This window comes from Nomascus leucogenys, chromosome 7b (genome assembly GCF_006542625.1).
Source record: "Nomascus leucogenys isolate Asia chromosome 7b, Asia_NLE_v1, whole genome shotgun sequence".
Classification (NCBI taxonomy): Eukaryota; Metazoa; Chordata; class Mammalia; order Primates; family Hylobatidae; genus Nomascus; species Nomascus leucogenys.
In genome coordinates, this window is record NC_044387.1 from 47,982,290 (window position 1) to 47,995,046 (window position 12,757).

General features: G+C 54.1%; 1 protein-coding gene across 1 annotated transcript in view; it reads right to left on the reverse strand.

Annotated features, from left to right (window-relative positions):
- The window catches only part of UBE2L3 (ubiquitin conjugating enzyme E2 L3), a 61,600-nt gene that overhangs the window by 32,782 nt on the left and 16,061 nt on the right, over positions 1–12,757 (reverse strand). The window lies entirely within an intron of this gene.

Below are 12,757 nucleotides of genomic sequence, written 5' to 3' on the forward strand. Positions count from 1 at the left end.
AGCCTCGCCAACATTCCTCCACTCTGACACATGGAGTGCCACTCTACCCGTCTCAGCCTGGCCTCTCATCCAGTGGCACAAAAGCCGCCTCCAGACCTGTCAGGCACCTTCTCTTCTGCAGCCCGAGCACCATCCAGCTGAGCCCTGCCTCCTTTGCCAGGCTGCTTCCTCTGGCCCAGCTCCAGCACCCTCCAGAACCTCTTTATATGGTACTTCAACTCACAGTGGCATGGGGGCTCCCTATCAGCCCCCACATCAAGCCTAAAAGATCCTTGCACCTCATACTTCCATCACACAGTGGTAGTTTAAAAGGCACCCTGAGGCTACACAGGCAGGGAAGGAAACAATTTGCAAGGAAGGGGGAACCGGAGCCCAGGTTACTGGTTCTGAGTAGGAAGATGTGCTGGGCGCCCGGCCCAGAGCAGCAGAGAGGGACAGCGCAGTGAATGAACACACGGAAGAGGTGGAACACACTGGTGTTTCATAGCAGGCAACAGGCACAAGTTTCCCCCCACAGGGTGCTCCTGCCTGTCACCCTCATCTGCCCACCACAATCACCTGGACTTGGACCCAGCCCCAGAAATTCTGGTCCAGCAAGTGTGGGTGGAGCTTGAACACAGGGATTTCTCACAGGCTGTGCCTGTGGTGAGAGAAGAGGCACTTCTGGGAGCAATGACGGATCCATTTCTCCCTGAGGAGGCATTAGTGGCATGGGCTGCAACCTCCTGCAGTGAGGAATGGGGTGGCCTGGCCCCTCTCCACCTGCATGAGGCCCCTCTTTCCCTGCATAAGGAGGTACGGAACCTGAGGGACCACTCCAACCTGCCAACTGCCACCTGGTCCTCCTGCTCACAGGACTCATAAGAAATGTTCCCCTGGGGATTATGAAGCCTGGGCAGACTCAGAAAAGGGAAGAGATCTCACGCCCATACTGCCATCTCCTTCCACTCTCCAAATAGAATGTAAGCTCAACGAGGGCAGGGATCAGGAAGCCCTGGTCCTGCCAGGGCCTGGCTCACAGTGGTGCTCAAACATGTGCTTAATGACCAGGTTGGTGGGTGGATGTCCGGGACGCTGGGGCTTTGGGAGGAAAAAAGAATCTGGGGTGGGAAGGATTTTCTATAAATATAGTTCCAATGCTGTTTGGCTTTTTTGACCTTGGCTCAAGATACTAGAGTAAGATTCTTGGCTAAGGACAGGATATACCATGCATGTCCCTTAAGGCTGGAGTCCTAGCAAACAAAATGTTTTAAACCAAATACAGATAGGAAAAAAATATGCCAGACAGAACTTTGAAACTAGACAACTAAAAAAAGAAGGAACAACAGTGAAGATATCTAACATTCATGGGAGAAAACAAATTTTAAAATCATCTGTAAATATACTTTATATACTTTATGGTTTCAGAAATCCACACTCCAACACTATAAAGTATGGGTGATGGCTGGGTGCGCTGGCTCACGCCTGTAATCCTAACACTTTGGGAAGCCAAGGTGGGTGGATCACCTGAGGTCAGGAGTTCGAGACAAGCCTGGCCAACATGGCGAAACCCCATCGCTACTAAAGTACAAAAATTAGCCAGGTGTGGTGGTGGGCGCTTGTAATCCCAGCTACTCGGGAGGCTGAGGCAGGAGAATCACTTGAACCCGGGAGGCAGAGGTTGCAGTGAACTAAGATCGCACCACTGCACTCCAGCTTGGGTGACAAGAGCGAAACTCTGTCTCAAAAAAATAAAAAAAAAAGTAGGGATGGTAAACACAATGTAAATTTCACAAGAATTACAAAAATATGGCAAGATGGAACTCAACTGTAACATGAGAGTGAAAAACTGTATCTTGCTCAAGAAAAAGGAAAGGAAGCAGTCAGTGAGGAGCACTAAGGGCAGGGGTGCAGAAAGGACACTTACTGGTGCTTTGGTATCAAGGAGATCCAGGGGATCCACAGACAAAGATAAAAGCAATACTGCCATGGGAGTGAGCCACACACCTGGCCAGAAAGAAGAATGGGCAACCCTGAGGATGCTAATGACAGCAGGGTTGGGAAGCTCAGAGAATCCAAAGTAGGATTATCAGATGAACTCCCAACTTACCTTGCCGTCAAGTTAAGCTCTCCAAAGACAGAAGAGGCAACCTCCTTTACATAATTCTAACCAACAAGGAAGAACTGATTATAAGGCAGAAGTGAGAGAAACAGGCAAACAAACAAACAGGCCCTGACATCTTCAGAGAATGATGAGCATCCCATAGTAGAAAGTTTCGCAACAGGGTGTTGCCGGCATCCAGATACGACTCTGCACTTAAGCCTCCCAAGCTCTTACCCTGAGACAGATGCCAGGCACTGTGATCAACCCACCCCAATTTCCCAACGTCCTCTACAGCTTCCACTGAGAACCACGGGCACTATGAGTGGCCAGGATGCTAAAAGACCTGCATTGCACAAGACGGTCCTGTGGACAGAAACTATTTAGCCCAAAATGCCAATCATGCCGGGTGCAGTGGCTCACGCCTGTAATCTCAGCACTTCGGGAGGCCAAGGTGGGCGGATCATGAGGTCAGGAGATCAAGACCATCCTGGCTAACACGGTGAAATCCTGTCTCTACTAAAAATACAAAAAATTAGCCGGGCGTGGTGGCAGGCACCTGTAGTCCCAGCTACTAGGGAGGCTGACGCAGGAGAAAGGTGTGAACCTGGGAGGCGGAGCTTGCAGTCAGCCGAGATTGCGCCACTGCACTTCAGCCTGGGTGACAGAGCAAGACTCCGTCTCAAAAAAAAAAAAAAAAAAAAAAAAAAAAAAAAATTCCAATCATGCCACCACTGAGGAAAACAACTTCAAGAAGATAAATTCAGGCCAGGCACAGTGGTTCACACCTGTAAACCCAGCATTGTGGGAGGCCAAGGCGGGCGGACTGCTTGAGCCCAGGAATTCAAGACCAGCCTGGCCAACATGGCAAAACACTGTCTCTACTAAAAAAAAAATACAGCCCGGGCGCAGTGGCTCACGCCTGTAATCCCAACACTTTAGGAGGCCAAGGCGGGTAGATCACGAGGTCAGGAGTTCAAGACCAGCCTGACCAAGATGGTGAAACCCCGTCTCTACTAAAAATACAAAAAATTAGGCGGGCGTGGTGGCGGGCACCTATAATCCCAGCTACTTGGGAGGCTGAGGCAGAGAACTGCTTGAACCCAGGAGGCGGAGGTTATAGTGAGCCTAAATTGCGCCACTGCACTCCAGCCTGAGTGACAAAGCAAGACTCTGTCTCAAAAATAAATAAATAAAAACAAAAAATAAAAAAAAGTAGCTGGGCATGGTGGTGCACGCCTGTGGTCCCAGCTACTTGGGAGGCTGAGAGGTGAAAGTGGAAGAATCACCTGAGCCCTGGCAGTCAAGGCTGCGCAGTGAGTCAAGTCAAGATTACAACCACTGCACTCCAGCCAGGGCAAATGGAGTGAGACCCTATCTCAAAAAAAAAAAAAAAAAAGAAGAAAAATTGGAATCATTCAGACATCAGTTCCATCTGAATATCTGAGGCTCAAAAGGCCAGATGACTCAAACCCTCAAGATGGTTGTAAACCCTCAAGCAAAACTGTGCCCCGATAACTGAGAATGGTCCTGACAGTGAAGAATTAGGGAAGGAATTGAAGGAAACCAATGTAAATTCCAAGAAGTGGAATTCAAAAAGATGTTACAAATGACAGAAGAAAGGACCTGATAAAAACCGCAGCAGCAGCCCAGCTCTAGAATAGAGTTAGGAAGACCAAAGCCAAGAATGACAGACGCTTACAAATAACACTCCCACAAAGGTTTGTTTCAGTTCTGCTCAGAGCAAGAAGCAACCCAAGTCAGCTGCTCAGGGCTGATGGTGCAGTGCTGACAAATGGAGAAAGAGTTCAAGGGAAAGCACCAGGCAGCTCACACGTTCCTTCTCTTGATGGGGACAGCAGGCTTCCCAACCAGGGAAGGTGGTGCAGGAGAAAGAGAGCAAAGCTTCTCAGAATAAAGTCCACTTTGGAGCCAAAGTAGACTTCAGTGTATAGAGGGAAACTGAAAGAGCCCAGGGGTGCCACCTAGCTCTTGAAAATGGAAAACACCCATGCCCCAAACTCAAGCCCAGAGAGCTTGATGCCCACTCCAGGGCAAAGTGTGGAGCATGGCAGAGAGGGACAGTTACTTAACAGCCTTGCAAGCACTAACAGGAGAGATGGGCCCTGGGCCCCAGCAGAAGACCACAGACTCAAGTCTTGAGAGGAGATGGGAGAACAGGAGACTGCTGTGTACAGCCAGTGCTCAGTCACACAGCTCAGATGTACACACCTGCATCTTGGCAAAGCAGTTAACAAAGTTCCTCTTTTGCTTCTTTTTGGGGTCTACAGTGAGGCCTAGAAAACTGTTCAAAATCTCCCCAGGTAACCCTCACACAAGGCCAGGTTTCAGAACTCCTCAGGAGCCACTAATCAAGAAATCTAGGCCAGGCGCAGTGGCTCACGCCTGTAATCCCAGCACTTTGGGAGGCTGAGGCGGGCGAATCACAAGGTCAGGAGATCGAGACCACATGGTGAAACCCCGTCTCTACTAAAAATACAAAAATTAGCTGGACATGGTGGTGCATGCCTGTAGTCCTAGCTACTCGGGAGGCTGAGGCAGGAGAATAGCTTGAACCAGGGAGTCGGAGGTTGCAGTGAGACGAGATCGCGCCACTGCACTCCAGCCTGGTGACAGAGCGAGACTCCATCTCAAAAAAAAAAAAAGGAATCTATGCCAGCGCCAGGTGTGGTGGTTCATGCCTGTAATCCCAGCATTTTGGGAGGCCAAAGCAGGTGGATCACTTGAGGCCAGGAGTTTTGAGACCAGCCTGGCTGACATGGTGAAACCCCGTCTCTACTAAAAATACAAAAATTAGCCGGGCATAGGGGTGGATGCCTGTAGTTCCAGCTACTCGGGAGGCTGAGGCATGAGAATTGCTTGAACCAGTGAGACAGAGGTTGCCGTGAGCCAAGATCACACCACTGTACTCCAACTCCAGCCTGGGCGACAGAGCGAGACCCTATCTAAAAAAAGAAAAAAGAAAAGACTTCCTTCCTTCCTTCCTTTTCTTTCTTTTCTTCTTTCTTTCCTTTCTTCTTCTTTCTTTTTCTTTCTTTCTTTCTTTTCTTTCTCTCTCTCTCTCTCTCTTTCTCTCCTCTCTCTCTCTCTCTCCCTCTCTCTCTCTTTCTCTTCTTTCTTTCTTTCTTTCTTTCTCCTCTGTGGCGCAAGCTGCAATCTCCTCAGCTCGCTGCTGCCCGCGCCGCGGACTCCCTGGGACTGCCGCCGCACGCCACCGCTGCCTGCTTTTTCTCGTTCGGCTGCAGGCGCGCGGTCGCCATGTTGGCCACGCTGCTCGCCAGCTCCTGACGCCGACTGCTCTGCCCGCCTCAGCCTCCCGAGCCCCTGCCCGGCCACCGCCCCGTCTGGGACGTGAGGACCGCCTCTGCCCGGCCGCCCCGTCCGGGAAGAAGTGAGGAGCGCCTCTGCCCGGCCGCCCCGTCCGGGAAGAAGTGAGGAGCGCCTCTGCCCGGCCGCCCCGTCTGGGAAAGGTGAGGGGTACCTCTGCCCGGCCGCCCCGTCTGGGAAGTGAGGAGCACCTCTGCCCGGCCGCCCCGTCTGGGAAGTGAGGAGCGCCTCCGCCCGGCCGCCCCGTCCGGGAAGAAGTGAGGAGCGCCTCCGCCCGGCCACCCCGTCCGGGAAGAAGTGAGGAGCGCCTCTGCCCGGCTGCCCCGTCTGGGAGGTGAGGAGAACCTCTGCCCGGCCACCCATCGTCTGGGAGATGAGGAGCGCCTCTGCCCGGCCACCGCGTCTGGGAAGTGAGGAGCGCCTCTGCCCGGCCGCCCCGTCTGGGAAGTGAGGAGCGCCTCTGCCCGGCCGTCCTGTCTGGGAAGTGAGGAGCGCCTCTGCCCGGCCACCCACCGTCTGGGAAGTGAGGAGCGCCTCTGCCCGGCCACCCACCGTCTGGGAAGTGAGGAGCGCCTCTGCCCGGCCACCCACCGTCTGGGAAGTGAGGAGCGCCTCTGCCCGGCCACCCACCGTCTGGGAAGTGAGGAGCGCCTCTGCCCGGCCACCCACCGTCTGGGAAGTGAGGAGCGCCTCTGCCCGGCCACCCACCGTCTGGGAAGTGAGGAGCCCCTCTGCCCGGCCACCCACCGTCTGGGAAGTGAGGAGCGCCTCTGCCCGGCCACCCACCGTCTGGGAAGTGAGGAGCGCCTCTGCCCGGCCGCCCCGTCAGGGAAGTGAGAAGCGCCTCTGCCCGGCCGCCCCGTCAGGGAAGTGAGGAGCGCCTCTGCCCGGCCACCCACCGTCTGGGAAGTGAGGAGCGCCTCTGCCCGGCCGCCCCGTCTGGGAAGTGAGGAGCGCCTCTGCCCGGCCGCCCCGTCAGGGAAGTGAGGAGCGCCTCTGCCCGGCCGCCCCGTCCGGGAAGAAGTGAGGAGCGCCTCTGCCCGGCCACCCACCGTCTGGGAAGTGAGGAGCGCCTCTGCCCGGCCACCCACCGTCTGGGAAGTGAGGAGCGCCTCTGCCCGGCCGCCCCGTCCGGGAAGAAGTGAGGAGCACCTCTGCCCGGCCGCCCCGTACGGGAAGAAGTGAGGAGCGCCTCTGCCCGGCCACCCCGTCCGGGAAGAAGTGAGGAGCGCCTCTGCCTGGCCGCCCCGTCTGGGAAGTGAGGACCGCCTCTGCCCGGCCGCCCCGTCCGGGAAGAAGTGAGGAGCGCCTCTGCCCGGCCGCCCCATCCGGGAAGAAGTGAGGAGCGCCTCTGCCTGGCCGCCCCGTCCGGGAAGAAGTAAGGAGCGCCTCTGCCCGGCCGCCCCGTCTGGGAAGTGAGGAGCGCCTCTGCCCGGCCGCCCCGTCCGGGAAGAAGTGAGGAGCGCCTCTGCCCGGCCGCCCCGTCTGGGAAGTGAGGAGCGCCTCTGCCCGGCCACCCCGTCTGGGAAGTGAGGAGCACCTCTGCCCGGCCACCCATCGTCTGGGAAGTGAGGAGCGCCTCTGCCCGGCCACCCATTGTCTGGGAAGTGAGGGGCGCCTCTGCCCGGCCACCTATCGTCTGGGAAGAAGTGAGGAGCGTCTCTGCCTGGCCGCCCCGTCTGGGAAGTGAGGAGCGCCTCTGCCCGGCCGCCCCGTGTCTGGGAAGAAGTGAGGAGCGCCTCTGCCCGGCCGCTCCGTCTGGGAGGTCTACAATGGAGGCCAGAAGCAATGTGGGGGCTGGACGTGGTGGCTCACGCCTGTGGTCCCGGCACTCTGGGGGGCGAGGCGGGTTGATCACTTCGGGCTAGGAGTTCGAGACCAGTCTGGCCAACTTGGCGAAACATGAAAAATACAACAGACAAACCAACCAACCAACTCAGTGACAACAAAGCAGGTCTACCCTGGAGTCATACTCTAATTTTTTTTGTTTTCCTCCCTTTCTGATCCTTTGTCCCACTTTCTTTTTCTTCCTCTTCCTTCTCCCTCTTCTTTGTCAAATAGAGGATTGGGTTGTTATCACTGATCCACATAAAGTCCCTCTCTACCTTATTTTAACTCCCACCCCCCATTTCTATTTCCCGACTTCCCATGTGTAACCTTCCTAATATGTTTGATATGCAAAAAAAAAAAAAAAAAAAAAAAAAAAAAAAAAAAAAAGGCCGGGTGCAGTGGCTCACACCTGTAATTCCAACACTTCAACACTTTGGGAGGCTGAGGCGGGTGGATCACTTGAGGACAGGAGTTCGAGAGCAGCCTGGCCAACATGGTAAAACCCTGTCTCTACTAAAAATACAAAAAGTAGCCGGGCGTGGTGGCGGGCTCCTGTATTCCCAGCTACTTGGGAGGGTTAGGCTGGAGAATCACTGGAACCCGGGAGGTGGAGGTTGTGGTGAGCTGCGATCACGCCACTGCACTTGAGCCTGGGTGACAGAGCAAGACTCCGTCTCAAAAAAAAAAAAAAAAAAAAAGGCTGGGTGCAGTGGCTCAAGCCTGTAATCCCAGCACTTTGGGAGGCCGAGGTGAGCGGATCACTTGAGGTCAGGAGTTCGAGACCAGCCTGGCCAACAAGGTGAAACCTCGTCTCTACTAAAAATACAAAAATTAGCTGGGCGTGGTGGCATGCACCTATAGTCTCAGCTACTCGGGAGGCTGAGGCAGGAGAATCACTTGAACCCGGGAAGTGGAGGTTGCAGTGAGCTGAGATCACGCCACTGCACTCCAGCCTGGGTGCAGACTCCCAGAGTGAGCCTCCGTCTCAAAAAAATAAAATAAATAAAATAAATCTAGGCCAGGAGCCAGGGGCAGTGGCTCACACCTGTAATCCCAACACTGGGTGGTCAAGGCAGGAGGATCACTTAAGCTCAGGATCTCAAGACCAGCCTGAGCAATATAGCAAGACCCTATCTCTACAAAAATAAAAAAATTTAAAAATTAGCCAGGTGTGGTGATGTATGTCTGTGGTCCCAGCTACTCAGGAGGCTGACTTGGGATGACCAGTTGAGCCCAAAAGGTTGAGGCTGCAGTGAGCCATGATGGTGCCACTACACTCCAGCCTGGTCAACAGAGCGAGACCCTGTCTCAAAAAAGAAAAACAAGAAAAGAAATCCAAGCACTAGACGACCCTTCCCCCTGCAAAATATGTAGGAATCCTCCCATCCAATATTTCCAACTAAAAAAGAAAAACAAGAAAAGAAATCCAACAGCACTAGACAACCCTTCCCCCTGCAAAATATGTAGGAATCCTCCCATCCAATATTTCCAACTAAAACTCTTTGGCGCAACCCAGTAATTCCAACTAAAGCTCTTTGGTGCAACCCAAATGAGCAGTGTGCAGAATCCTACCAAGTCAGCCTGGTGATTTCCCCCTCTATGTCTTTCCCCAGGATGTCTCCTGGAAGGATGTCCCTAACTGTCCTGCCTATCACCAGCCCCACATCCCCAACATGCTCATCATTGAAAGCCTCTCTCAAATGCCTGTTCCTCTAAGGAGCTCCCCAAGCCCTGGCTAAAAGTGACGCTCCTTTCTCTCAACAGCCACTACAATGTTTCTGTACAAAATGGATAAACAGAGGCTGGATCAAGAAGAGCTGAGGAGAATTGAATGGCTTTAGAACTGGTGGCCCGGGCCGGGCGCGGTGGCTCACACCTGTGGGCGCGGTGGCTCCCAGCACTTTGGGAGGCCGAGGTGGGCTGATCTCGAGGTCAGGAGATCGAGACCATCCTGGCTAACACAGTGAAACTCCGTCTCTACTAAAAATACAAAAAAAATTAGCCGGGCGAGATGGCGGGTGCCTGTAGTCCCAGCTACTCGGGAGGCTGAGGCAGGAGAACGGCATGAACCCCGGGGGGCGGAGCCTGCAGTGAGCCGAGATCGCGCCACTGCACTCCAGCCTGGGCGACAGCGAGACTCTGTCTCAAAAAAAGAACTGGTGGCCTGAAGTCACCCTGGTGGGAAGTGGGCTGAGAGAGATGTAGTCAGGTACCACATATCAGGGAAGGAACGAATACAGGCTTAAAGACCAAACCTCTAAGGGTCCTTGATAGCAAAACAACACCCCAAGTCACAGAATGAAATATTTTAGAGATCCAGTAAAGACCTGGACTTGGTTCCAAACACTTAATTTTTCACCAAGTACAAGGCATGAACCTTAGCAGCAGTGTGAAAAACCGACTGGTTTAGCTGACCAATCGTTTATGCCGTGTTTAGCGTCCAGGCTACCCTGAACTATTGAGAGCCAAATGCTGTGTCCAGTTCTGGATGCCATACTTTAGAAGACCACATCAAATAAGGGCTGCTCAGGACAAGAACAGTCCTGCCAGGAACAATCAAAAGGTCCAGGAACCTAAGGCCTAAAGCGATGTGAAGATGACACACATCTGTCTTCAAACGTTAATAAGTTCACCTGCTGGCTGGACAAAGTGGCTAATGCCAGCAATTCCACATTTTGTTGTTTTTTGTTTGTTTTGAGATGGAGTCTCGCTCTCCAGGCTGGAGTATGGAGGCGTGATCTCAGCTCACTCCAACCTCCGCCTCCCAGGCTCAAGTGCTTCTTATGCCTCAGCCTCCTGGGTAGCTGGGACTACAGGCACGCACTACCACACCCAGCTCATTTTTGTATTTTTAGTAGAGATGGGGTTTTGCCATGTTGGCCAGGCTGGTCTCCAACTCCTAACCTCAAGGGATCCACCCGCCTTGGCCTCCCAAAGTGCTCCTGTAATCCCAGCACTTTGGGATGCTGAAGCGGGAAAATCACTTGAGGCCAGGAGTTGGAGACCAGCCTGGGCAACACAGTAAGACCGCATCTCTATAAAAGAATGAAGCGGAAGGATTGCCTGAGCCCAGGAGGTCCAGGCTGCAGTGAGCCATGATCATGCCACTGCACTCCAGTCTGGGTGACAGAGTGAGACTTTGTCTCAAAAAATAAAAATAAAATAAAACTTAAAATTTAAAATTTAGGCCGGGACCAGGTGCGGTGGCTCACGCCTGTAATTCCAGCACTTTAGGAGGCCAAGGCAGGCAGATCACAAGGTCAGGAGTTCAACACCAGCCTGGCCAATATGGTGAAACCCCATCTCTACTAAAAATACAAAAATTAGCCAGGCGTGGTGGTGACGCCTGTAGTCCCAGCTACACGGGAGGCTGAGGCAGAAGAATCGCTTGAACCCGGGAGGTGGAGGTTACAGTGAGCTGAGATCATGCCACTGCACTCCAGCCTGGGTGACAGAGCAAGACTCTTGTCTCAAAAAAAAAAAAAAAAATTTAGGTCAGGCACGGTGGCTCATGCCTGTAATCCCAGCACTTTGGGAGGCCGAGGCGGGCGGATCACCTGAGGTTGGGAGTTCGAGACCAGCCTGACCAACATGGAGAAACCCCATTTCTACTAAAAATACAAAATTAGCCCAGCATGGTGGCGCACGCCTGTAATCCCAGCTACTTAGGAGACTGAGGCAGGAGAATCGCTTGAACCCAGCAGGCAGGAGGTTGCAGTGAGCCAAGATCACGCCATTGAACTCCAGCCTGGGCAACGAGTGAAACTCCACCTCAAAAGAAAAAAAAAATTTAAATTTAAAAAGGTCACCTGCAAAGGATTCAACCTTCTATATGAGTAAAGAAGAAAGAATTGGCGCCAGCCCTCCCTCCCTCCCTCCCTCTCTCTCTCTCTCTCTTTCTTTTTGAGACGGTCTCCCTCTGTTGCCCAGGCTAGAGTGCAGCGGCATGATCTCGGCTCACTGCAACCTCCCTGCCTCGGGCTCCCGTGATTCTCCTGCCTCGGCCTGCCGAATACCTGGGATTGCAGGCGCACACCACCACGCCTGGCTGGTTTATGTGTTTTTGGTGGAGATGGGGTTTCACCGTGTTTGCCAGGCTGGTCTCCAGCTCCTGACCTCGAGTGATCTGCCCGCCTCGGCCTCCCGAAATGCTGGGATTACAGACGGAGTCTCGCTCGCTCAGTGCTCAATGTTGTCCAGGCTGGAGTGCAGTGGCGTGATCTCAGCTCACTACAACCTCCAACTCTCAGCCGCCTGCCTTGGCCTCCCAAAGTGCTAAGATTACAGCCTCTGCCCGGCCGCCCCGTCTGGGAAATGAGGAGCGCCTCTGCCCGGCCGCCCCGTCTGGGAAGTGAGGAGCGCCTTTGCCTGGCCGCCCCGTCTGGGAAGTGAGAGTGCCTCTGCCTGGCCGCCCCGTCTGGGAAGTGAGGAGCGCCTCTGCCCAGCCGCCCATTGTCTGGGAAGTGAGGAGTGCCTCTGCCCGGCCGCCCCGTCTGGGATGTGAGGAGCGCCTCTGCCCGGCCGCCACCCCGTCTGGGAAGTGAGGAGCGCCTCTGCCTGGCCGCCCCGTCTGGGATATGAGGAGCGCCTCTGCCCGGCCGCCCCGTCTGGGAAGTGAGGAGCACCTTTGCCTGGCCGCCCCGTCTGGGAAGTGAGAAGTGCCTCTGCCTGGCCGCCCTGTCTGGGAAGTGAGGAGCGCCTCTGCCCGGCCGCCCATCGTCTGGGAAGTGAGGAACGCCTCTGCCCGGCCGCCCCATCTGGGATGTGAGGAGCGCCTCTGTCCGGCCGCCACCCCGTCTGGGAAGTGAGGAGCGCCTCTGCCTGGCCGCCCCGTCTGGGAACTGAGGAGCACCTCTGCCCGGCCGCCCCGTCTGGGAAGTGAGAAGCGCCTCTGCCCGGCCACCCCATGTGGGAAGTGAGGAGTGCCTCTGCCCAGCCACCCCGTCTGGGAAGTGAGGAGCGCCTCTGCCCGGCTGCTGTGCAACCTTCCAAGTGTGAAGTGACAGCCTTCGTTGTAGAATGAATGAAGACACTGGCACTGATTATATAACACCTTGGCAGCTATCTCAAGTCGTTGATGGTAGAGGTATTGGAATTATAGAAGAAAGCAAACACACAAATTTGACTAAAGGCGATTTTGTGACTTCTTTCTATTGGCCCTGGCAAACCAAGGTTATTCTGGATTGGATGGAAATAGCCTTGAAAAGGTGATATATATATGAACGTATCTGATTTTTTTCCCCATATAATTCTTACTTTGTGCATCTGATATTCAGTTGTGTTTGTAATCATGGAAAAATAAAAGCATATATATAAAAAAAAAAAGAATTGGCGCCAGTAAGTGTTCACTATCCCAGGCAGCTTTTGACTCAGTGCCAAACTTTTTAATGCCACCTCCACGTGGTCTAAGCCCCCCTGACTTGGGGCAGCAGTCGTCATGTCATTACAGATACTCAAATGGGTGGGGCAGACAGGGCTGCCAGTGGCCAGGGCTGTCAG